The sequence below is a fragment of the Palaemon carinicauda genome, chromosome 27, assembly GCF_036898095.1.
Source record: "Palaemon carinicauda isolate YSFRI2023 chromosome 27, ASM3689809v2, whole genome shotgun sequence".
Taxonomy (NCBI): domain Eukaryota; kingdom Metazoa; phylum Arthropoda; class Malacostraca; order Decapoda; family Palaemonidae; genus Palaemon; species Palaemon carinicauda.
The window spans coordinates 34,265,870-34,292,234 of NC_090751.1; the positions used below are offsets into that span (position 1 = coordinate 34,265,870).

A 26,365-nucleotide genomic window follows, 5' to 3' on the forward strand; every position below is an offset into this window, starting at 1 on the left:
TGGTGAGATTGTTTAATATGTGTTTTGTGTTGTCAATGGTACCAGTAGATTGGGTTTGTGCATGTATTGTACCACTATATAAGGGTAAGGGAGATGTGCATAAGTGTTGTAATTCAAGAGGTATTAGTTTGTTGAGTGTAGTTGGAAAAGTGTATGGTAGAGTATTGATTAATAGGATTAAGGATAAAACAGAGAATGCAATCTTGGAAGTACAGGGTGGTTTTAGAAGAGGTAGGGGTTGTATGAATCAGATTTTTACAGTTAGGCAGATATGCGAGAAATATTTAGCAAAAGGTAAGGAGGTGTATGTTGCGTTTATGGATCTGGAGAAAGCATATGATAGAGTTGATAGGGAAGCAATGTGGAATGTGATGAGGCTATATGGAGTTGGTGGAAGGTTGTTGCAAGCAGTGAGAAGTTTATACAAAAGTAGTAAAGCATGTGTTAGAATAGGAAATGAAGTGAGTGATTGGTTTCCGGTGAGAGTGGGGCTGAGACAGGGATGTGTGATGTCGCCGTGGTTGTTTAACTTGTATGTTGATGGAGTGGTGAGAGAGGTGAATGCTCGAGTGCTTGGACGAGGATTAAAACTGGTAGGCGAGAATGACCGTGAATGGGAGGTAAATCAGTTGTTGTTTGCGGATGATACTGTAATGGTAGCAGACACAGAAGAGAAGCTTGACCGACTAGTGACAGAATTTGGAAGGGTGTGTGAGAGAAGGAAGTTGAGAGTCAATGTGGGTAAGAGTAAGGTTATGAGATGTACGAGAAGGGAAGGTGGTGCAAGGTTGAATGTCATGTTGAATGGAGAGTTACTTGAGGAGGTGGATCAGTTTAAGTACTTGGGGTCTATTGTTGCAGCAAATGGTGGAGTGGAAGCAGATGTACGTCAGAGAGTGAATGAAGGTTGCAAAGTGTTGGGGGTAGTTAAGGGAGTAGTAAAAAATAGAGGGTTGGGCATGAATGTAAAGAGAGTTCTGTATGAGAAAGTGATTGTACCAACTGTGATGTATGGATCGGAGTCGTGGGGAATGAAAGTGACGGAGAGACAGAAATTGAATGTGTTTGAGATGAAGTGTCTAAGGAGTATGGCTGGTGTATCTCGAGTAGATAGGGTTAGGAACGAAGTGGTGAGGGAGAGAACGGGTGTAAGAAATGAGTTAGCGGCTAGAGTGGATATGAATGTGTTGAGGTGGTTTGGCCATTTTGAGAGAATGGAAAATGGTTGTCTGCTAAAGAAGGTGATGAATGCAAGAGTTGATGGGAGAAGTACAAGAGGAAGGCCAAGGTTTGGGTGGATGGATGGTGTGAAGAAAGCTCTGGGTGATAGGAGGATAGATGTGAGAGAGGCAAGAGAGCGTGCTAGAAATAGGAATGAATGGCGAGCGATTGTGACGCAGTTCCAGTAGGCCCTGCTGCTTCCTCCGGTGCCTTAGATGACCGCGGAGGTAGCAGCAGTAGGGGAGTCAGCATTATGAAGCTTCATCTGTGGTGGAAATGTGGGAGGTTGGGCTGTGGCACCCTAGCAGTACCAGCTGAACTCGGTTGAGTCCCTGATTAGGCTGAAGGAACATAGAGAGTAGAGGTCCCCTTTTTGTTTTGTTTCATTGTTGGTGTCGGCTACCCCCCAAAATTGGGGGAAGTGCCTTGGTATATGGATGGATATATATATATATGTATGTATATATATATATATATATATATATATATATATATATATATATATATATATATATATATATATATATATTTATATATATATATATATATGTGTATATATATATATATATATAATATATATATATATATATATATATATATGTGTATATATATATATATATATAATATATACATATATATGTATATATATATATATATATATATATATATATATATATATATATATATATATATATATATATGTATATATATATATATATATATATATATATATATATATATATATATATATATGTATATATATATATATATATATATATATATATATATATATATATATATATATATATATATATATATATATATATGTATATAAATATGTATACATATATATATATATATATATGTATGTATATATATATATATATATATATATATATATATATATATATATATATATATATATATATATGTATATATATATATATATATATATATATATATATATATATATATATATATATATATATATATATATATGTATACATATATATATATATATATATATATATATATATATATATATATACATATATATATATATATATATATATATATATATATATATATATATATATATATATATATATATGTATATATATATATATATATATGTATATATGTAGATATATATATGTATATATATATGTATATATGTAGATATATATATGTGTGTATATATATATATGTGTGTATATATATAAATATATATATATATATATATATATATATATATATATATATATATATATATATATATATATATATATATATATATATATATATATATATAAGAAAAATTAGGTTAAGACAAAAATCAATGGCAGTCCAGAATAGGCGACAATGGCAGTCCAGAATAAGCGAGGAAGAAGAGCGGATGCAACCAATCTCCATCCGAGCCAAAAGTATAGTGAGCTAAATCACCGGTGTGATAATGGGAGTGGTAGCAAGCTAAACCCCCTACTCCCCACGCTAACTAGCAGTGTGGGTAGTTAACCCTAGCAAAATTTCAATGGCTCGTCATTTCAGCTTCGCAGAAAGTAATACCCTTAAATAAATAGCGTAGGTTTGTATTCCAGCTACAGAACAACTACATATTATAGTAACTTAATGAACGCAACAGTTTGTACATTGCTATTGCCTGGGTGGTCCAATGATCTCACCAAGCAACACCACCGCTACATTAAATATCCAGTCACAAAAGTTAACAGCTGCCAACCTTGGCAGTTAGGTTCAAGACAAAGCCTTTTCGGTCAAAGTCAACATAGCCAAGACAAAATTCTAAACTTGTGGCATACAAAAATTTCAAGCTTGAAGGAGAACCCCACCATATTGCGGTTCACGGTCTATACAGCGAGTCAACAGGGTCTGGACATAAATCTCCGACTACCTACTGATAAGACTGAACCGTAAGGTTTTTTCCACTAAATTGTCCAATGCACTAATACCTGTATCCTATAAATCCCCCACAGTAAAACATTGCTTGCCCTCTCACTTATCACTTTCAAATTCCTCTACAGTGCCCTGTCATTGGCAGGATACTCAGTCTTTTTTTTTTTTTCTAATCTAAGCTCTGATAACACATGACAACTGGATTGAAATTAAAGGGGCATCAGAAGCAGAGGGAGTCCTAATCGCTCTCGCAGCCTGTCTTTAATAGGTTCCACAAAATTCTTTAATTCAGACAATTTATCCAAGTGAACCTGTTTTTTTATAATCTTCATCTTATAAGAAATTTCTAGCATATGATCCCTGCTGGGTGCAGGGCACCGTCATTCTGTAATAAGAAGAAGAAGTTTTAGTGATGGACTGGAGATATACAAAATAAACAGTACACAAAATATATGAAAAAATGCATTGTCTACAAATACAACCTAAACAATAAAAATGAAAACAAGACATAAATCTAGAAATAATTTGTATTTTTCCTATGCATTTTTCCACATTGTATCCTTGGTTTTAAGTGTAGGAACAAATAGCAATTGCTTTAACAGATTGGCAATTCTCCACCATATACAGTACTGTATGTATAGCTATTGATCCCTTTTTATAGAAAATGCCAAGGAGTTTCAAGTAAACCTTTGTCTGTTTCAGTTGAATCTTATTTGTTTTACAGTACAATACTGTATTTAAGGAAGGCGAATTAAGATGATCTAATGTGAGCAGTATTTCTAGGACAGGGCCTTCTTACATGTTAGAATTTATGAAATTTTAATTGTTTAAGCAAATTATTGTTTGCTCTTACACTTGACATGTTTTTCAGAATCTTTAAAGCAGATCATTGGTGTCCCATTGGTAGAAAAGTCTTGAAAGCTCACCTGGCTTAGTCATATTCTTCCAGAAGCCAACCTCCCATTAGAACTCAACACATGACAGTAGCTGATATTTGCCTGCTTTGAGTGACGACATTAAGAGGCATGCTCTTCATAGAAATGAACCAACCTCCTATTTGATTGCCAGTCTACAAACACTTTATCAACTAATGCTCAACTTCCAACCGCACAGACGAACAAGCAATTGCCCTACTCCCCTTTTAATTTACAGCTGCTTCTTTTATTATTCCTAACAACCACTAACTAGAACATCAATCAGTACACCACATCCTCCTGCACAGGCTGCATTTTTTGAAACCTACAAAATTCCTCCTTTGGCATGCCCAGTGGAGGGGTCTGATTAGTAGTTACAGAACCTGGTCAACAACTTCGAAGCTCCCTTAGTCATAGCACTTGAAATACATTACAATGTCATCCATATCACACAGGCTTGGCTAATGCCACCTATTACCAAGCTTAAATTGGATCCCCAACAGTCACAAATGGTAGTAATCCTTACCAACAGTCAGCATTTATTTATCTGTGGAAAATGTAAGGTCAGAATGGCCATTGCAGACATTGTGCTACCCACTGCCCTATTCTATGGCAGTGATCAAAACCTATGGACAGATATGATATGTGGTATTCAGGATGATGTTGCCAATATGACTAGAGGCAATTAAAAGACAGCCAGTCAAAGGAGAGAATACCATACCCTTGTCCACTGCATTAAACTTGGGAGGATGATTTGGTCTCCTAGAATGGGAATTCCAACATTCTTGTCTAGCCTCTGGGCAGGATCCCCCTCTGCCAATAGGTAGCCACATATAAGAAGCCAGGTGTTAGTTACATGTATGACTTCATTGATGAGATCAGCAAAGTCAATTTGGTGAGGGGTGTAGTTGACCCAGAGATCATGTTGGAAAACTGGGCAACCCAAAAACTAACAGAACTCTTGATGAAACCATAACCTTTATCACCCAGGAGCAGGAGAGTCCAATAAATTGCTGTAGGTGATTATGCCAGGGCCATAGCCAATGATAAGAACAAGCCAAAACCATAACCACCACCATTACCTGGTACAAAGTGCTGGGATAGTGGTGGCCCAGCCCATAGCTTCAAAAATAAACACCACAATCACAGGTGTTAAATGTGCATTCAAAGGACACTATACAACATCCTGTAGCTATTGCACTGTGTGCATGGTATGGAGTCCATGTAACAAATCCTCTAGGAACTATTCTAATAAGGACTACAAAGCCTAACAAACAGGATCCAGTCAGCTCGGGCTGCAATGCTGCAGACATGTTCGACTAGGGCCATAATAGCTCAGGTGGCAACTATAATAAAATGTCTTTGTTGATGGACTATAGGTTGCTCACTCCTCAAAATCCTACCAAATGGTCTTAGGAACAATGACACCATTACCCTGACAATGCCTCTTTTTGGGTATTCAATTTGAGACTTTTCCAAGATAACACCAGTCAATACATTATTGGTTATAGACTCATGGTGTATCATAATCCTGAAGTCAACCTATGCCATGAAAATAAGGATGCATGAGATCATCCCTGTCAGAATCCTTATGCAAGGAACTATAAAGGAGGACCTCTATGTTAAAGGGAGCTTTGTTGGCAATGCCACCATCAGGGATACCGCTGAAATCACCCAATCTGCAAGACAAATCTGTTATGTATCTGACAGTATACAGAAAGACTTCCTTTCTAGAGAGACACTTGTTCCCTTGGGGGTTACCCCACCTGATTTCCTTGAAGTCACAGCTACTGTAACCTCCGTAACTGTACCCTCTTTAGAATGTTCTGATACAGTTCTCAATACCCACCACTTTGACACCCAGTCTGTCAACCAATAAAGAAAATTTGGAGGCACAGAGAGTGGGTACTTGACTTATGGTGCTATTTCATTAACTACTGCGACTCAAGAAAGACGTGCCTCTAAAACTTTATGTCGACGTCAATGGCACACTAGTTGCTATCGACAAGCCAAACATTGTCCCACTACACTAACATGACAATGTGCATGCTGATCTTGAGAGGGATGTGTGCATTGCTGTGTTGGGAGAAGACAACCCTAACACACCAACAACATAGTGCTCCTGGATGATGGTAATGGCTAATGGTGCACCAAGGTTTACCATGGTCAAGCAACCAAAATCTTCCAGCAAGAGCACCAAACCCACCCTATTTCTAGCACTCACATTGTTGATCACCTCCCATAGAACATCAGAAAAACTGACACTAGGAATGTTACCACTTGATAACTATTCATAAAGAAGACTGACATGTTACAACTTTCATCTGACATGTTACAACTTTCATCTGACATTGTGGGGTGTCTACTGATGTAAAGTGGCACCACAGGGTTTCCTGGCAAGTAGTGATGCCTACAACATGCATTATGATACCATCATTGCCAACTTCCCAGACAAAGTCAAATCTGTGGACAATACATGTTTGTGGCAAGTGTCAATTAAGAATGTATTCTTCCAGGCATACAAATAGCTTGACCTATGTCCATGTAATGAAATCACACCTAAACAAGAAATTTCAGTTTCCCTAGAATATTGTTGATTTTGCAGGCCTTTCAATCACACTAACAAATGCACTGCCTAGCTTTTAAGTTCCTGCATGACATCAAAGACTTCACCACACTCATTGACATATCTGGTGCTAGGGCCTAATGCAGTCTCATCAACCAGGGAGCTTACACCTTCACCATGACATGGGAATTGAAACCACCACCCAAAGTTAAAAAGTTTGACTGGGCAGATGAGGTAGATGCATAGTTCAAGTAGTAGTCAAAGGAGATCATCATCAACAAGATGAAGGAAGGAATGTACTCCTTCGGCATTTCTTAACCTACATGCTGGGCCATAGATAGATCTGTGCATGGTGTTAGCTATTTTCTGATGCAGAAGTATTGCCAATGCAAAGCTAGATACCCTATTTGTTGTCCTGATTGTTAGAAACTGGCTGGTAAGCAGCAGGTTCACCCACCCTGTTAAGAGCACACATGCCCCTATTGAAGACAAGGCTTTGGCATACACATTACACCAAACACAATATGATATACTGGGTTGTACGGATCTCATTGCAGCAACGGATTACAAAACACTACTCCAGATTCTGAATGGCTGATCACTCACTGATATTGACAAGTGGCTACTCAACTTCAAAGAGAAAGCCTTGGTTTACAATAGTACATGTACCTGAGCGAAAGCATATGGGACCAGATCCGGCCTCCAGATATCCTATCAGCCAGCCTGACTGGCTTCAACTACTGGGGGAATCGCAATAACTTTACCTACCGAGCAATACCATAGGACACTGCTGTGACACTGACAGAACTAACGACTGTGCTACTTTAGCTACGGCAACTGCTACCCTAAATGTAGTTTTCAATGTAAAGTTCTTCCCAGCTTCATAGTCAATCTGGAAGAGGGATTTCCAGAGGATTGTAGGGAGCTGCCCTCAAGATTACGCCCTTTCCCATCACTACTCGGCCAACATGGGTGTTTTAGATGGTTTGGTCCTAATGGGTCAAAGCATTGAGATTCCACTAGAGCTCCACACACACATACTCAATGCCCTCCAAAGCCACCCAAAAAGGTGCTAGTGCAACATGTACAAGACAAAGGATTCAGTGTATTTACCTGACATCACAGTTGATTTTGCCAATGTAAGAGACCAGTGCAGTCAACAAGCTGCCAAATGAAACCCAATGCAATGGCATAACACACCAGACTACCCATTCCAGATGGTTTGCATTGATCACGTTATTTACAGAAACAAGGACCATGTAGTAATTGGGGATAGAATCCAAACAGCCACATGGATTAAAAATCAGAATTAAGTGCAGAAGGTCTTGTCAAGCACGTTTGTAACTTATGGCATTTCGGAAGACCTGACATCATATGGGGGGGCCACAGTTCAGGGCAGGTAAGACAAAGGGGTTTTTAAAGGCCTGGGAAGTCAAGTACAGGATTACATTAGTTTAAAATTGATATGCCAAATGCAGAGGTGAAATGGCTATTAAAACAGTAAAATTATATTTTAATTATAAAATAAATTTTTGAATATACTTACCCGGTGAATATATAATAGCTGCAACTCTGTTGCTCGACAGACACATACATAAAAAACTCGCGAGCGATCGCTATGCAGGTTGCGGGTGTGCCCACCAGCGCCAACTGTCGGCCAGATACCACTCTCGGATGTAAACAAAACCTTCAATTTCTTCTAATCCCACTGCGTCTCTATTGGGGAGGAAGGGAGGGTCATTTAATTTATATATTCACTGGGTAAGTATATTCAAAAATTTATTTTATAATTAAAATATCTTTTTTAAATATTTAACTTAGCCGGTGAATATATAATAGCTGATTCACACCCAAGGAGGTGGGTAGAGACCAGAGTTAATTATGTTTACAGCGTATAAGCTAAGAGTTTTTTCATTTAGGCAGTTATCAATATAACAAAACCAAAATAAATAGGTACCTGGTGAGGAAGTTGACTTAGATGATTACTCTGCCTTGTAAGTCATTACTCTGCCTTGTAAGTCTGTCTTCCTCACGGAGCCCAGCAATCCTCTTAGGATGCTGACAGACTCCCAGGAGCTGAAGTATCAAGGGCTGCAACCCATACAACAGGACCTCATCAAACCCCTAATCTGGGCACTCTCAAGAAATGACTTTGACCACCTGCCAAATCAATCAGGATGCGAAAGGCTTCTTAGCCTTCCGAACAACCCATAAAACAATATTAAAAACATTTCACGAGACAGATTAAAAGGATATTGGAATTAGGGAAGCGTAGTGGTAGAACCCTCACCCACTACTGCACTCGCTGCAACGAATGGACCCAGTGTGTAGCAGTCCTCGTAAAGAGTCTGGACATCTTTTAAGTAAAATGACGCGAACACTGACTTGTTTCTTCAAGAAGTCGCGTCCATAATACTTTGCAGAGATTTATTTTGCTTGAAGGCCACGGAGGTTGCTATATCTCTAACTTCGTGCGTCTTAACCTTAAGCAAACATCGGTCTTTCTCATTCAAGTGAGAATGAGCTTCTCGTATTAAAAAAATCTGATAAAATATGACAAAGAATTCTTTGACATAGGCAATGAAGGTTTCTTAACTGAGCACCATAATGCCTCAGATTTCCCTCGTAATGACTTAGTACGAGCTAAATCGAACTTAAGAGCTCTAACAGGACATAATACTCTTTCCAGTTCGTTGCCTACGATCTCTGATAAGCAAGGAATATCAAAAGATTTAGGCCAAGGACGAGAAGGCAGTTCATTTTTTGGCCAGGAAATCAAGTTGAAGTGAACAAGTGGCTTTTTTCTGTAGAAAAGCTGATGTTCTTACTGAAGGCATGAAGTTCACTGACCCTTTTAGCCGAAGCCAAGCACACTAGGAAAAGTGTCTTGAGGGTGAGATCCTTCAGGGAGGCTGAATGTAATGGCTCAAACCTGTCTGACATGAGGAACCTTAGGACCACGTCTAAGTTCCATCCAGGAGTTGCCAAACGACGTTCCTTAGAGGTCTCGAAAGACTTAAGGAGATCTTGGAGATCTTTATTGTTGGAAAGATCTAAGCCTCTATGTCGAAAGACCGAAGCCAACATGCTCCTGTAGCCCTTAATCGTGGGAGCTGAAAGGGAGCGAACCTTTCTCAGATGTAAGAGAAAATCTGCGATTTGGGCTACAGAGGTACTGGACGAGGACACAGATGCTGACTTGCACCAGTCTCGAAAGACTTCCCACTTCGACTGGTATACTCTAATGGTAGAAGCTCTCCTAGCTCTTGCAATCGCACTGACTGCCTGCTTCGAAAAACCTCTAGCTCTTGAGAGTCTTTCGATAGTGTGAAGGAAGTCAGACGAAGAGCGGGGAGGCTTTGATGGACATTCTTTACGTGGGGCTGACGTAACAGATCTACCCTTAGAGGAAGACTTCTTGGAAAGTCTACCAGCCATTGAAGTACCTCGGTGAACCACTCTCTCGCGGGCCAGAGGGTAGCGACCAACGTCAACCTTGTCCCTCCGTGAGAGGCGAACTTCTGCAGTACCTTGTTGACTATCTTGAATGGTGGGAATGCATATAAGTCCATAAAAGACCAATCCTAAATCTATCCAAAAACGAGTTCAAGGATTTATTTGAAGAAAAACACCTGTACTGCGAAAGCTCAAACCAAATTAAAGTACTTCACCAAATATGATGGGAAAAACTCCAGGTTCAACAGCGAGTAAAAGTACGTCTTGTCGACACGTCAACAGAGAAGAAATTGAAGGTTTTGTTTACATCCGAGAGTGGTATCTGGCCGACAGTTGGCGCTGGTGGGCACACCCGCAACCTGCATAGCGATCGCTCGCGAGTTTTTTATGTATGTGTCTGTCGAGCAACAGAGTTGCAGCTACTATATATTCACCGGCTAAGTTAAATATTTAAAAACAAAAGTTCGTGACTGATGTCAGCTAGCAGAGTATCTTAACATTAACTAGTTCCAGATAATCATGTTGACGTGCAGAATCACAATTCATCCTCAGACAAAGACTTCCTCAGTGATCATCCTATTTGGGAGACTGAGAGATGCTATCTCCATTCCCATGGGCAGTTATCCCCCACACAAAACAGGGAAAGAACTAATGCCCCACTCTAAGATGGCTCTTGCTTGATACCATTCTTGGGAACATGAGCAGTGGACTGAAAACACTCATCAATTGGTTGGGGATGTTATGTACTGAAGCTCGTAGGTAACCATAAAAAAATATGGGAATTTACTAGGATTGTGGTAAAAGTTATACAGTTCTACCAGTATGCAGTCCGCAGTCCAGATAAACACTTCAGGCAGTCATACTCTGGAACAGACAGTAACTAAAGCTATTCACTCATTCTAAACCCTCGTATAAGTGGAACGGCAGTGTAACCAAATACAGTTGCACAGCAATCCCAGGCATCTAGCAAAGATGACATAGCTACTGCAAGTCATTATCCTTTAGCCACTAGTAACCGTAAGAACTCCAAGGTAGCGCAGTAGCCACAGGTGATGTAGTCCCTCCATCCATCTCTAACACAAACTTCCAATGAGCAACATACTAAATAAAGATGTTTTATAAGGAAAATGTTTTTCTTCACTTTCTTTGCATTTGCCATGACAATTTATGGACTTATTCTAAAAAAATTTGGGAAAACTGTGGAATGTAAATAATTTTAAGAAAGCACCAAGAGAAAACTTAGAAAAATATGCAGCAAGATACCTTAAGTAACGGTGGATATCTTTCAAAGTAAGTTTCATCCAAAGTTTGAAAAGCGCGATACTTAATCAGAGTCAAGTTCTTCCTCTGCATTACCCTCATTTTTGTCTTCCCGACGTGGTGAATCCTCCAAAAGGGAAACTACAGTGGCCCCTCTGTTTACGATTTTAATCCATTCAGGGAGCGAGCTCACATAACAAAATGGCTTTAATATACAAAAATTCATCACATAAGAAATAAAAGAACTTCACTCTGTGTTCCTCACATCCATAAATACACATACACTCATTTTTAAAGGTTTGTAATGTTAATTGTTGAACAATTTATAACCACTAACATCAGAAATGAATACAAACGAATAATTCACAATTAAAAATAGAAAACAATAAAACCATTCAACTGACATGGAATTAGAAGAAAAGTTACATGTGACGACTCCCTCTTGGTCTTATGTAAAACCATACAGGGCATTTGCATCATTTCTCATACTTGCAAGGTGTAGTCTACCACTTGCGTGCTGCTATTGCTGTAGTTATAGTAGATGACTGGACAGAGGCCACCCTGTTCGTGGAGTTTCCTGGTTTGCGCACGAGAAGAGATTACTGTATTGTGGAACAAACACTGTGAATGTAATACATAATCCCCTTTGCCAGTGGTACCATCCTATGGGCTGCGACTGTATTCTTTTTATGTAATAACCATCTTAACCCTTTCTCTGAACCTCAAATTATAATTAGCCTAATACAGTATTGTAATTTTTCATTTCCTTTATTTAAAAGCTTTTAACCATTTCCCTACTATAAAATACCTAATGGCTTTCATCTGTTCCCTTCTCTATAAAAAATGAAATAATTTTCCCCAAGAACCTAGGCCCAATTCATTTTGAAATACAGTAGCCTACACCTAGTTTAAAAACTGATAGCACAACCAAATAAAAGTTAATATTGTGAACAGTACAGTACAGTATATCATTCATAGGGACATATCTCTACTCATATTAAACATTTAAAGCAAATTTATTTGAGACTTGTAGACTCTATTTCATTTTTCGCGAAAAATTTGCATATCGCGGGATAGGCTCGTTAGATGAGTACTGCACTGTACTTATCTGTGCATACATAGGGAGAATTTTGCTCATAAAATGATGCAATACTTATAAAGCCATTTGAATTCTTATGCTCATATACCAATTTGCTTGTATTCAGAGTGACTTGTAAACTGAGGTATAGTACAGTACAGTACTGTGCTTCTGCAAAGGCTTTCCCTTTTGTTTATTTCTAATGGTAGCTTTTGCCCAGGCAAGGGGTTCTTTCTGGCAGTCAAGGTACAAAAATGTCAAATTCATAGATAATTTGTATTATTCCAAAACTAATACAAACCTACAGTTATTTATTGGATATTCTTTCGGCAAAGCTGGAAGGTAGCCAATTAGACTTCTTGGTACAAGGTGGCAATCCTACTCAAGACACTGGGTAGGTGGTGGCTAGGGGTACCAGCCACCTGTATATATACTAATGGAATGGTGAACTTGTCACTTTTTCTCTTTGGCTTGTAGAGAGAGGTTGTCTCCTCTCTCTCCTCCTTAAGGTTGCCATAGACATTGACGAACATTGCTGTTTACGCTCATTTTACACTGATTTTCTCTTTACAGGTGTGATTGTGCTTCTTCAATGACGCTCTCATGACAACATGCCCTGGTCGCGAGGGTCACCCTTACAGGACCTTCATGTCATTGATGGAGACCAACCCACATTCTTTGTGTCCGACCTGTAGGGGGCGTCGTTGCAAACAAGACTCGCCTTGTGAAGAGTGTAGGGAGTGGTCTGCCTCCCAGTGGAAGAAGCTTGGGCAACGCAGGAAGAAGGCAGTCAACCGTGATCACTCTCACTCAGAGTCTAACTCGGGGGCAAAGCACTTTGCAAGTTTTCTCCTCTTCTTTGCGCTCTACTACACCTCTTTCCGAAGCTCCTCCTTGACCATCTTCCTCAGAGGAACGACTGAGTAGGAGTGCAGTCCCTTTAACTTCTGGGCAATCTCATGGACTTGGGGTAGTTGTTGCTTCCCCTAGAGAAGCAACTTCTCCTTCTGCCGCCAAGATGCCCTTCCCTATTTCAGATGTTTTGCAGGCTTGGCCGTCCTTGGGGATTTCTTCTTCCCCTTCGAAAGAAGCGATGCCCCTAGGGTAAACTTTAGATATAATAGTGGCCAAGCCTACACTATTATAGAGCGATCCTCAATGTCTACCATAAAATTATGTTAGCGTTCAGCTCCCACTGAAGATTTAAAAGATTTTGGCTACTGTATATAAAACTTATTTTCCTGTTATACTTGAATCATACAATATTTTAGACCATTAATATAGATATATCAAGTGATTAATCATGAGCGGAGGGATATTAGGATCTAGATACCAGCTCTGTCTTCTATCTCCGAGTCTGGAGGTCATAAAGAGCAGACCGGATCACAGAAGTGTGAGGGTTTCACAAAAGAAAGACTTGAAATAATTCAAGAGTGGGAAACTCGAAGAGTTAATCTACTCCGTCATGTCCTGTGCACCATCAGAACCCTCACTGACTAGTGAACAAAAAAATGTAGAAAATGACAAATGACCAATTGAAAAAAATTCAAAGTACACATACATGTAGTTATTAACCATTAAAAATGCTTGATACATTAATCTGAAGGAGATAAAAAGTAGATAATATAAATATGTTATTTTCATTAGTAAAATAAATTTTTGAATATACTTACCCGATGATCATGTAGCCGATGATCATGTAGCTGTCAACTCTGTTGCCCGACAGAAATCTACGGTCGGGATACGCCAGCGATCGCTATACAGGTGGGGGTGTACACAACAGCGCCATCTGTGAGCAGGTACTCAAGTACTTCTTGTCAACAAGAACTCAATTTTCTCCTCGGTCCACTGGTTCTCTATGGGGAGGAAGGGCGGGTCCTTAAATTCATGATCATCGGGTAAGTATATGCAAAAATTTATTTTACTAATGAAAATAACATTTTTCAATATTAATCTTACCCGATGATCATGTAGCTGATTCACACCCAGGGTGGTGGGTGGAGACCAGCATACATGTTAACAAAGAAGCTAAGTATCCCGTATCTTATTTTAGCCGTTATTCAAAAATAACAAACATAAAATAAATAAGTACCTGGTAAGGAAGTCGACTTGAACCATTACTCTGCCTTTTTAAGTACGTCTTCCTTACTGAGCCTAGCGATCCTCTTAGGATGCTGAGCGACTCCTAGGTGCTGAAGTATTAAGGGCTGCAACCCATACTAAAGGACCTCATCACAACCTCTAATCTAGGCGCTTCTCAAGAAAGAATTTGACCACCCGCCAAATCAACCAGGATGCGGAAGGCTTCTTAGCCTTCCGGACAACCCAGAAATATTTCAAGAGAAAGATTAAAAAGGTTCTGGAATTAGGGAATTGTAGTGGTGGAGCCCCCACCACTACTGCACTCGTTGCTACGAATGGTCCCAGAGTGTAGCAGTTCTCGTAAAGAGACTGGACATTCTTAAGATAAAAGACGCGAACACTGATTAGCTTTTCCAAAAGGTTGCGTCGAAAATATTTTGCAGAGATCTATTTTATTAAAAGGTCACGGAAGTTGTGATAGCTCTAACTTCGTGTGTCCTTACCTTCAGCCAAGCTTGGTCTTCCTCATTCAGGAGGGAATGAGCTTCTCGTATTAACAGTCTGAAAATAATAGGATAAAGAATTCTCCGACATAGGCAAAGATGAATTCTTAACTGAACACCAAAAGCTTCAGACGGGCCTCATAAAGGTTTTTTTAAAAAAGAACTTAAGAGCTCTACAGGACATAATACTCTTTCTAGTTCCTTTCCAACCATATCGAAAAGTTTGGAATAACGAACGATATTGGTCAAGGCCGAGAAGGCAGCTCGTGTTTGGCTAGAAAACCAAGATGTAGAACATGTAGCCGTTTCGGATGAAAATCCGATGTTCTTGCTGAAGGCATGAATCTCACTGACTCTCTTAGCTGGTAAAGCATATCAGGAAAAGAGTCTTAAAGGTGAGATCTTTCAGGGAGGCTGATTGAAGTGGTTCGAACCTGTCTAACATATGGAATCTTAGAACCACGTCTAAATTCCAACCAGGTGTAACCAAACGACGCTCCTTCGTGGTCTCAAAAGACTTAAGGAGGTCCTGTAGATCTTTATTGTTAAAAAGATCTAAGCCTCTGTGACGGAAGACTGATGCCAACATGCTTCTGTAACCCTTGAAAGTGGGAGCTGAAAGAGATCGCTCTTTTCTCAGATATAAGAGGAAGTCAGCTATTTGAGTTACAGAGGTACTGGTCGAGGATACGGATACTGACTTGCACCAGTTTAGGAAGATTCCCCACTTCGATTGGTAGACTCTAAGGGTGGATGTTCTCCTTGCTCTAACAATCGCTCTGGTTGCCTCCTTCGAAAAACCTCTAGTTCTCGAGAGTCTTTCGATACTCTGAAGGCAGTGAGACGAAGAGCGTGGAGGCCTTGGAGTACCTTCTTACGCGTGGCAGACGTAGCAGGTCCACCCTTAGGGGAAGAGTTCTGGGAACGTCTACTAGCCATCGAAGTACCTCGGTAAGTTATTCTCTCGCGGGCCAGAGGGAAGCAACTAGTGTCAACTTTGTCCCAACGAGAGAGGAGAACTTCTGCAGTACCTTGTTGACAAACTAGAACGGAGGGAATGCATAAAGATCTAGATGAGACTAATCTAGTAGAAAGGCATCTAAAAGAACCACTGCTGGGTCTGTTGAGAGCCTCTTGGACATCGGGGTTGCGAAGAGATCTATGGTTGGATGGCCCCAGGTGACCCAAAGTCTCTTGCATACATCTCTGTGGAGGGTCCAATATGTTGGAATTATTGTCCCTTCCTACTGAGACAAACTGCTAAGACATTCAAGTTGCCTTGGAAGAAATTTGTTACTAGTGAAAAGTCTAGACCTGTTGAACAGGAGAGGAGGTCACTAGCGAACTCGCACCATGTCAGAGAGTAGGTCCCTCCTTGCTAGGAGATGAACATCAAAGCAGGGAGTTGTCCGTGTTGACCTCCATGACTTCGTCTTGAAGGAGAGACCTGAAGCTTTTCCAGGTCAGACTTACTGCCAGAAGCTTCTTGCAGTTAAAATGCATTGTCCTTTGACGCGAGTTCCATAATCCCGAGCATTCCCTACCGCCTAAGGTCGCACCCCAGCCTACGTCCGATGCGTCTGAGAAGAGAACGTGGTTGGGAGTCTGAACAGTCAGGGGAAGACCCTATAAAAGGTTGATAAAGTCCTTTCCTCAGGTTAGACCAGACTTATCTTCCGGAAACCGGGATCGAGACCGCTTCTAGCGTCTTGTCCTTTTCCAGTGAAGAGCTAGATGAAACCGAAGAGGACGGAGGTGTAGTCTTCCAAGTGACACCAAATGCACCACGGATGACAGTGTCCTAACCAGACTCGTCCACAGCCTGACAGGGCTGTATTCCTTCTTCAGCATCTTCTGGATGGATAGCAGGGCTGGGGATTGATCTTCTTGTTCAGCCATGTCCTCATCAGAGGGTTCCTCATCCGAAACTGATGAGGAAACGGCAATGGAGTGGGCAACGTCTGACTCGCTGAATCCGGTCGCACTGGTGGATGCATGACGGAGCCGGACACAAGATCATGGTACTGCTGCACAGTCTGTGAACTGTCAACCATGGGGAAGCGAGGAAGAACAGCGACAACCCGAAACTGTCTAGACTGTCTGGGTAGTACAGACAACCCCTTATCGGGTTGCTGAGGTTGCCGCACTGCGTCACAACAAGACACCTCTGCTGGTTGTTGAACGTCTTCCCAGTGACACACTGAACGTCCACAACCACCTCCGAGAGTAGCATAACATCAACGTGCGACTGTCAACCCACACTGGGTCGCACCGGTGGAGGAACCATCTCAACTGGCGGACGTGAGTAGGATACCTCAGCGTCCGTAAAAAATCCTCTATCAAGGACTAAGCTTGGACTGCATGTCTTGCAACCAAGCCCAAGGTCTATGGGAGCAGGTGTGGCAACAGACGGGGTTAGCGACTGAAGCGGAACCATTTACCCTCCCTGGAAGCATGTTATGCTTAAATAAAAGTCCATAGGAGGCTAAGCAGTTTAAGGCTCCTCTCCAAATGACAGAGTCCTCAAGGGAATATCAGAAGGAGGGAGAACAGCACTTTCTCATCTACAAGAACCATATCCGAGAAAAGCTAAGTTCTCTCAGTGAGGGTTTCACTGGTGCAAAAGCAGCAGAGCAGAAGGCAACGTTATGAAACTGCTTGACAGTCTGTGAACTGTCAAAAACTGAACTGTCAACCACAACAGGAGCGTGAGGACATACAGCACTGGTGTATAAGTAGCAGACCAGAAGGCAACGTCATGTAACTGTATGACAGTTTGTGAGTTGGCAACAACCAAAGTTGTGTGGGGAAGCCTCAACTCCTGCCTGACTAGTTTGCTGCTGGCGAGTGGCGGTAACCACAGTGTGTTGCGGAGGCTGACACACCGTGTCAAAACACGGCAGCTTGTGGTAGCTCCCGCACGGCAACGGAGTGCTCTGTGTGTGGGAGTCATCATACATCTGGCAGGGTTGACTGTGCATGGGTGGAGGAGCTCTCACAACAAGAGTGTGAGAGCAGGAAGCCATGCCGGGCGCACAACCGTGGGAGGTGTAGGCCCACGGGTGCATCGTCAACCTTCTCCGCAGTCGGAGTGTGGGAGCTGGCAACAACAAAGCAGAGTGCTGGTGCGTGGGAGGGGCTGCGGTGGGTTGAGGAGCATGCGGTATGGTATGCAGAGCATGCTGTAAGGTATGCAGAGCATGCTGTAAGGTATGCCAGAGCATGCTGTAAGGTATGCAGAGCATGCTGTAAAGTATGCAGAGCATGCTGTAAGGTATGCAGAGCATGCTGCATGGGCTGCGGAGAATGCAATGCCGCATAGTGCTGGAACCCGGCAGCTCTACAGAACCTTCCCACTGCTGATGCGGTAGCTCACGCATGTTAGCAGATGGTGCAGCAAGAACATGCGTCTGGCAGGGTGGACTGCGCATCGGTGGTGGAGCTCTCACAGGTGGAGGGTGGGAGCAGGCAGCAGCAGTATCTGCTGAGCGCACAACCTCGGCGGGTTGTAGGTTAACAGGCTGCATTGTCAACCTTCCAGCATGATACTCCTGCATGAAGGAGCAAGCTGAGACTGTATAGTCTGCAGCATGGACCACTAGGGTCTATGAAAGACAACAACAAACGGAGCTACTGTCCGTTGTGACTGAGGGTCTAAAACAGCTGGTGCGGCAACAGACGGAGTTACTGCCTGTTGCGGTACCACCTAGCCTCTCTTGGGAGGTGTGCAGTTGTCGTACTGCAGCGAGTCCGAACTGACCCAGTGGCTACACCTAGGCCGTTGGACTTGCGCGGAAGGGACCGACTTGCACTTAAAAGCTGCAAGATTTGGTCCATGGTTTCTGCGAGAAACCTCTTCCGCAGACGAGGAATAAATGGGCTCTCTCGTCTTTGTGTGGGTGGGGTGATCACGTCGGCAACGTGTGTAGATACACCCGAAACCACGGAGGGAAACGTCTGTTCGTCGATCAAGGCCTGTGGAACCCATAAGTCCTTCGACATTACTTCTCCCCTGGGCTTGGGAGCTTGTAAGAGGTATCGGACTAGGTGAACAACTGGCACGAACAGACGAACCCTCGAACGCAACACTGTAACACTTTGCGCATATCACTTTATCACTTTTGATTTTCTGTTTGCACTTATTTCACTGAACTCGAAACTTTAAGTGGTTTGTACCTGAAACACGCAATCCTATCCTTCATTAAAAGGTAGTAATTGCGAAAACAGTATTACAATGTAACAGAAAAACATAATGAAAGATAAAGAATTCAGTGGCTGGAAAAGAGACTAAACACTAGATCAAATAAACTACGTTTAAAATCTCTCACCGCATAAAGCCTGGGAACAAGAATAAAACTCTAGAAACGTTTTACCTTCTTCCCCTATATCGACTAGGGAGAAGAGCAAAAAACGAGAACAACGTTACCCGCTTGAACGAAACGTTTATCCTCCTCTCTCTCCCTCCGTCTCTATCTCTCTCTCTTGACTTAGAACCTGAGAGATGAGCCCAATTATATATATCGTTAAAACATATTATTTGTTAAAGGAAAAAAACTGAAAGGTTTCCCAAATAAAAAGTTCCTTTATTAGAATTAAAACCATTTAAGCTAAGAAAGAATGAACGAAACGCTAGAATCGGTTTACTCTTACTGCAACGTGAAACCGTGAAATACTCTCTCTCTATCGTAACGATAGAGCGCAAGTTGAACGTTCTGAACGTCAACAACTGCAGAGACTAAACAAAACGTTAGTTCAACTTTGAAAACAGTACGAGACTATCAAAGAAATTCTTTCAAAAACATTAAAATTAAAATAGCATAAATTCTTAACAGGAAAAACGATATGACGAGCTCAATGTTAATTAACTTCGGTTCCAAGTAAGGACCGCCTACTATTAGGAAAGGTCGCATATAAACAAACATAAAAATTAATTTTTATAAGTTTATAATAAAAGGAAAGTTAATCGAAGAGGTCTATAAATGGCGAAGAGATATAAAATAAAAAGTGAAAGAGAGTCTATACTCTCTTCGACACCAACACTTCCGTCTAAGGGAAGGGTCGGCCATTTAAAAGTGAAAGAGAGTCCATACTCTCTTCGTCACCATAATTAAATCAAATTAATTCCAAAAGCTTGCTAAGCTAATGATAAAGCTTCCTGAATAGCGAAGGCTAAACTCTAGAGCAAATACATCACCAAATCGTGAACAATAACTCCAGAATCAACAGCGTATCCAAGTAGGTCTAGCCGGTGGCACGACAGAGGAAAAATTGAGTTCTTGTTGACAAGAAGTACTTGAGTACCTGCTCACAGATGGCGCTGTTGTGTACACCCCCACCTGTATAGCGATCGCTGGCGTATCCCGACCGTAGATTTCTGTCGGGCAACAGAGTTGACAGCTACATGATCATCGGCTACATGATCATCGGGTAAGATTAATATTGAAAAATACAAAATGCATTATTCGCAAACAATGAAAGCTCACTAATAGTTAGGGAGGCATTATCATCAACATCCCCACTAGCCTAGTCTTCTCTGAAGTTCCTCGACATTAATTTCCTTTTATATTTGGAACTCTTAACATGTTCAACTACCAGCTGAACATCCCTTTCCATAAGGAGACAACTTGGCAATTCACAATCCTCAAAAATGATTATCTAAATCGTAATTTTGTCCCCGAGCAATCTGGTGGCATTGAACTTCGACAACTATCAAACGCAAGTGCAATGAGAAAACCTAAAAAACAGTTATCTGCAGCATATCCTCACCGAGATTATTACCACTGTATATTGGGAAATTTTTAGTTTTAGGGTAAATATCAGTAATAATCATACTCAAGAGTTAAGCATTCTGAACATCAAGCAAATATAGAAATATTATTATTAAAAATCTTATTTGTTTACAAAGTCCCTATTCAAATCTTAGTTTATCTTACTTTCTCCACCTATCATCTATCAAAAAACCAATAAGACCCAACTAACAAGTGTTCATGTTATCTAAGTTTGATGAGTAATTAAAGAACGGATTTTGAGCGAAGCGAAAAATCTATTTTTGGGTGAGATAGCCATGACGTCCTGATGGAAGGTTCCTTCGGTAGCTTCCTTGGGTATATTTAACTACAAGGATATTCCAAGAGAATTAAACCACAGGTTATCACAGAATTCTAACTTCTGGTGCGAGTACCCTAAAGGTTTCCCTCTAGGATATCGTATATCAACAGGGGACGTATGTATTAACACGCCACATAGCTATCTGCACCCCATATAGAGTTAACCCTTCGATATGGAAAGGTGGAGAATAACTGGGGAGCCGTTCCACAGTTACACTCATCCGTGGCTGCTTTTGGTACTCGAAACGTAAACAAACGGGCGCCATTGCTAAATGACGTCACGTGCGTCCTCATCCTGATGCCATCTCCTTGCTAATCTCCATGATACAGCAGGACAGGGCGGGGCCTGAAGGGCTGGACTAGAATAGACGGGAGGGTCTATCAGGACGTCATGGCTATCTCACCCAAAAATAGATTTTTCGCGTCCGTTTTTTGGGCTCAAGCCATGACGTCCTGATGGAAGAGTACCAGATAATCAATGTATCGGGGAAATTTTTCCCCTTTTTTAAAGTAAGTGCCAAGGGCTCCGAATAGAGGTATGTAATGTGACCTTGGTAGAGGTTCCGTGGGGATCCAGCTTCCTGCCCCCCTGGCAGAGAAGTCCCGGCGGATTATACCAAAATCCGAAGTGGTCATCGAAGGGCTACTCACCCTGCGGAGAGTTCAACCAGGACTCGGAGACAAACCAGAAGGTTAATATTCGGGTAGGAATATTCTCAAGTGTAGACAAGTGATAAATAATCACTATAATCCATGGATTAGAGATCAATCTGGTCTCGAAGACGTGACGAAGGTAAGTATTCAAGTAGGAACAATACACAGCATGGGTGAGTATATAATACAGATAATCTATATTATTCTTCTCATTCCAAAGGAAAGGGGTAATGAAACTATGGCAATCATGTATTTCATAATGGTAATAGGAGCGAAGAGAGACGCACAAGTAATAAAATACATTTTATTTCATAAATTGCAGGTTATAGTAATAATAATTGCAATAAAGGGTGTAAAGTTAATTTACAATAATAAGAATAATGTACATAGAAAAATAAAAGACTTCAATCTTGAATCTGAAAGAAATTTCACATTTAGAAACACAAGTTCCGGAGGAACCTCAGTCTTTATCAAAGAAAAAACACATCATTCCCTAGGGCATGTGGCACTCATGTGAAGTCTATGACATTTCACCTTGAAAGAACAGTCTATTAGAAACACTAAGTGTCCATGAAATCACTATGTATCACACAGGCACCCGTAGAGTTTAAGTCCCAAGTAACTCGCTATTCTATGCAGAGTTAAATGGCAGGTTTCATAACACTACCTGCGGCTACCACGAAATGTTTAATTTCATGCACTTGTTTTGTGCAGTGCTTGAAGAAAACGCGCGACGATTTCCACCCTGTGAAGCTCTTGAGGCTTTCGAAATCCATACTCTGGAAGAAATTCAGAGAAGACGCGACTTTTCTAGGATCATGACCTGCGGGTGTACTGTCAGGATCCGCTCTGCGAATGAACTAGGTGATTTTCGCTCTTAGTTGTTTCAGTGACAGGTCGCTACCCGATGTTTCTCCTTTGAAGAGTTGACCTCCACCGAAGTCTGAAGTTCTTCGAAGATAGACCTGAGACTCTCCACTGGACATAGAGAGACATCTTCCTTCAGGGGGCAGATTCTCCAGGGGCCCCATCTCTTGGTGGGTAATTCATTTTTTGCGAGAAACGTCGGATCAGGGAAGAGGGTAAGTTCTCCTGTATCTGCGAACAGGATATGACCCTCGTCTCCTGATAATGCCACTATTTCGCTGACTCGGGCTCCCGAGGCAAGAGCAAAGAGGAAGATAACTTTTTGAGTCAGGTCCTTGAGAGGGCACGAATCGTTGTCCAAGGTAGAGGCAAAATGGAGCACCTTGTCCAGGGACCAGGAGATAGGTTTTGGCGGAGGTGCTGGGCGTAGTCTAGCGCATGCCTTTGGTAATTTATTGAAGATATCGCTGGACAGATCAATCTGGAAGGCGTACAGTAGTGGTCTAGTCAAAGCCGATTTGCAGGTAGAAATCGTGTTGGCTGCTAAGCCTTGTCCATGAAGGTGAATGAAGAAGGACATGCAAAAATCAATGGTGATTTCTGTAGGATTTTTTGCTTTGACGAACGAGACCCACTTTCTCCAGGATGATTCGTATTGCCGTCGTGTGGATTCGGTCTTGTATTCCTCGAGGAAGTCTAGACTTTTCTTCAAGATCCCAAACCTTTTCTTTGCGGCTAGGGAGAGAAAATCATGAGATGAAGGTCCCTGACTTTCAGTGATGAAGCGAAGACAGTTGACTTCTGTACTTGCTGAGAGAACTGGGCCCAGGAGGGGAATCAGCATGGGCTGCAGCTCCAGGACCAGGGGGTACCAGTTGCTCCGGGGCCACTTGGGAGCCACTAGGGCCGCTGTCCCTTTGAAGGTTCTCAGTTTGGAGAGGACTTTCAGCAGAAGGTTGGGGGGAGGGAACAGGTATATCCTGGACCATCTGTTCTAATCCAGTGACATGGCATCCACTGCTTCTGCTTTTGGGTCCTCGTACGGGGCCACATATCGAGGAAGTTGATTGTTGTCGCTCGTTGCGAAGAGATCGATCTGAAGTTCCGGGACTTGGCGAGAGATGAAGGAGAATGATCTTTTGTCTAGAGACCATTCCGACTCTATTGGGTTTGTCCGTGATAGAGCGTACGCCGTCACGTTGCGGAATCCTTGTAGGTGAACTGCAGACAGGTGCCATTTCTTCTTTTCTGCCAGACGGAAGATTGGAAGAAGTACCTGATTTATCTGGGGCGATCTCGAGCCCTGACGATTGAGACATTTGACTACCACCGAGTTGTCCAGAGTCAGACGGATGTGGATCGAGGGAGGCGGAGAGAGTTTCTTCAGGGTGAGAAGGACCGCCATGGCCTCCAAGATGTTGATGTGAAACATCTTGAATAGGGGAGACCATGTTCCTTGAACCTGTCGTTGGTGGGAGTGACCTCCCCAACCCTCCAGTGAAGCGTCCGTGTGGATGTTGAGCGATGGAGGCGGGTGTTGAAGAGGAATGGACCTTTTCAGGGCCTTTGCTTCCGACCTTTAAGAGTAACCGAAGTCTGTTTGGGAGCCGTCTCTTGAGGTCTCTTCGAGCGATGGATGCAGAACGTCTCCAGACTCCCGCGGCATCCTTTAGCTGTGCGCGAAGCACTGGGTTTGTCACAGAGGCGAACTGTAGAGAGCCTAGAACTTGTTCCTGCTGTCGTCTTGAGATCCCTTTGGATTTCAGCAGTTTTCTGACAGACCCTGCTATTTCCTTCCTTTTCTTCTGCGGGATGGAAAGGCGGTGTGACTGAAGATCCCAATGGATTCCCAACCATTGGAACTTCTGAGCTGGAGAGAGGCGAGATTTCTCGGCGTTTATTTTGAATCCCAGATGTTCTAGAAACTGGGTGACTTTGTTGCAGGATCGTACACAATCTTCGGGCGATGTCGCCCAGACCAGCCAGTCGTCTAGGTAAGCCATCACTTGGACGCCACGAAGGCGGAGCTGTTGGACGATGGCGTCTGCCACCTTGGTGAAGATCCGTGGGGCCTTCAGGGCCATGCCCTTCGGGCTCACGTTGAGCCCGAAGGGCATGGCCCTGAAGGCGTAACTTTTCCTTTGAAGTCGAAATCCTTGGTAGGAGGAAGCGTGATGGTTCATTGGAACGTGCCAGTAGGCATCCGCCAGGTCTATGGAGACCGTGTAGGCCCCTTGAGGCAGAAGGGTCCTTATTTGTTGAAGAGTCAGCATCTTGAACTTGTTGTTCGCAATGAACTTGTTGAGGGGGGATAAGTCTAGAATGACTCTGAGTTTGTCGGAGTCCTTCTTGGGGACGCAAAATAGTCTCCCTTGGAACCTGGTTGACTTTACCCTCCTGATCACCTTTTTCAAGAGTTCCAGGACGTACTCTTCCAGGAGGGGGGTTGACTGTTGGAAGAATTGCTGGAAGGCTGGGGGTTGTTGTGTCCAGCTCCAGCCTAGTCCCTTCTTGACGATGCTGTGTGGCCAGGGATCGAAGGTCCAACGATCCTGGAATTGGCGGAGTCTTCCTCCCACTGGAAGCACTTCATTGCTTCTGGTTTCCCGAGGGTTTGCCACCTCGGCCGCTAGCTCCCCTTCCTCCTCTGCCTCTGGAGGGGCGGCGAGACGAATCTCTGCCGGAACCCCTGATTGAGCCTCTACCTCTGGGACGAAAAGTAGTGGTGTGCTGCTCGAATGCAGGGGTGAAGACCGGTGACTGCGATACCACCGGTTGGGTGACCAGCTGAAAGGTCTGTTGTGGCTGAGCTGCCACTTGGGGAGTAGCGGAACCCGGAAACTGCCGTCTCTGTTGACGTTGCTGGGGTTTGGGCTTTTGAGGTTTCCTCTTAGGTTGAGGGCCATCGTCCTGAAAGGATTTCCTTTTCCTCGACATGCCTCACTTATGGAGAAGGTTCCTGTTCTCCGTGGCGGCCTTGTCAGCAATCTCTTTCACCAAGGAGGATGGAAAGAGGTATTTACCCCAGATATTGGAAAAAAATCAGCCTCCGGGGTTCGTGTTTCACCGTTGCGTTCGCGAACACGAATTCACGACAGGCTCAAGCCTGGTGAAGTTGTACAGGTCCTTCATTACCGTTGCCAAATGCGTTTTGGCTAGGACCATGTAGAAGTCCGGGATTCTAGTGTCTCCGGCCATGACTTCAAGCTGTACCTGGAGGGACAGCGATGCGGCAAGCCTCTCCTTCGTATCTTGTTCCCTACGAAGGAGGTGATCATTGAGCTTTGGGAGGTCCTCATTAAACTGACGACCGGCAACGTCAGGCTCTAACTTCCCCACTGTGAATGTTGACTGGACGTCTTTCCAGTGTCTATCATCAGGGGGAACAGTAAGGGAGAAGGGTCTGCACTCCTCCAGTACAGGGCAAGGTTTCCCTTCTTCCACTGCTTTCAATACTGCAGTGAAGGCCTTTTCTATAAAGGGGAAGGTCGCATTGTTCGGCGCAACAAAGGTCGGGTGCTTTTTGCTAAGCGCCGGCATCTTGGAATTGGTGAAGCCCCTACTCTTCACCGTATTGGCTAGCATAGCCTGGGCCTTCGTGAGATCGAACACAATTACCTCCTTCGGTTCGGTCTCTTCTTTAGAGGCGGGTTCGGACCTGAGCCGGACGTAACAGTCCGGATAAGCCTCGAAATTCGGGAAGAACTCCACTTCTTCCAACGCGATCGAGCCGACCTTCTCACTGA

The 26,365-nt window shown here is 42.6% G+C and overlaps 1 long non-coding RNA gene across 1 annotated transcript in view; it reads right to left on the bottom strand.

The window, feature by feature from the left end:
* The window catches only part of LOC137620666 (uncharacterized), a 58,897-nt gene that overhangs the window by 25,784 nt on the left and 6,748 nt on the right, over window positions 1–26,365 (bottom strand). Inside the window, exon 2 of the long non-coding RNA XR_011040090.1 lies at window positions 3,324–3,517. This is a non-coding gene — a long non-coding RNA (uncharacterized lncRNA). The remainder of the gene's footprint in view (window positions 1–3,323; window positions 3,518–26,365) is intronic.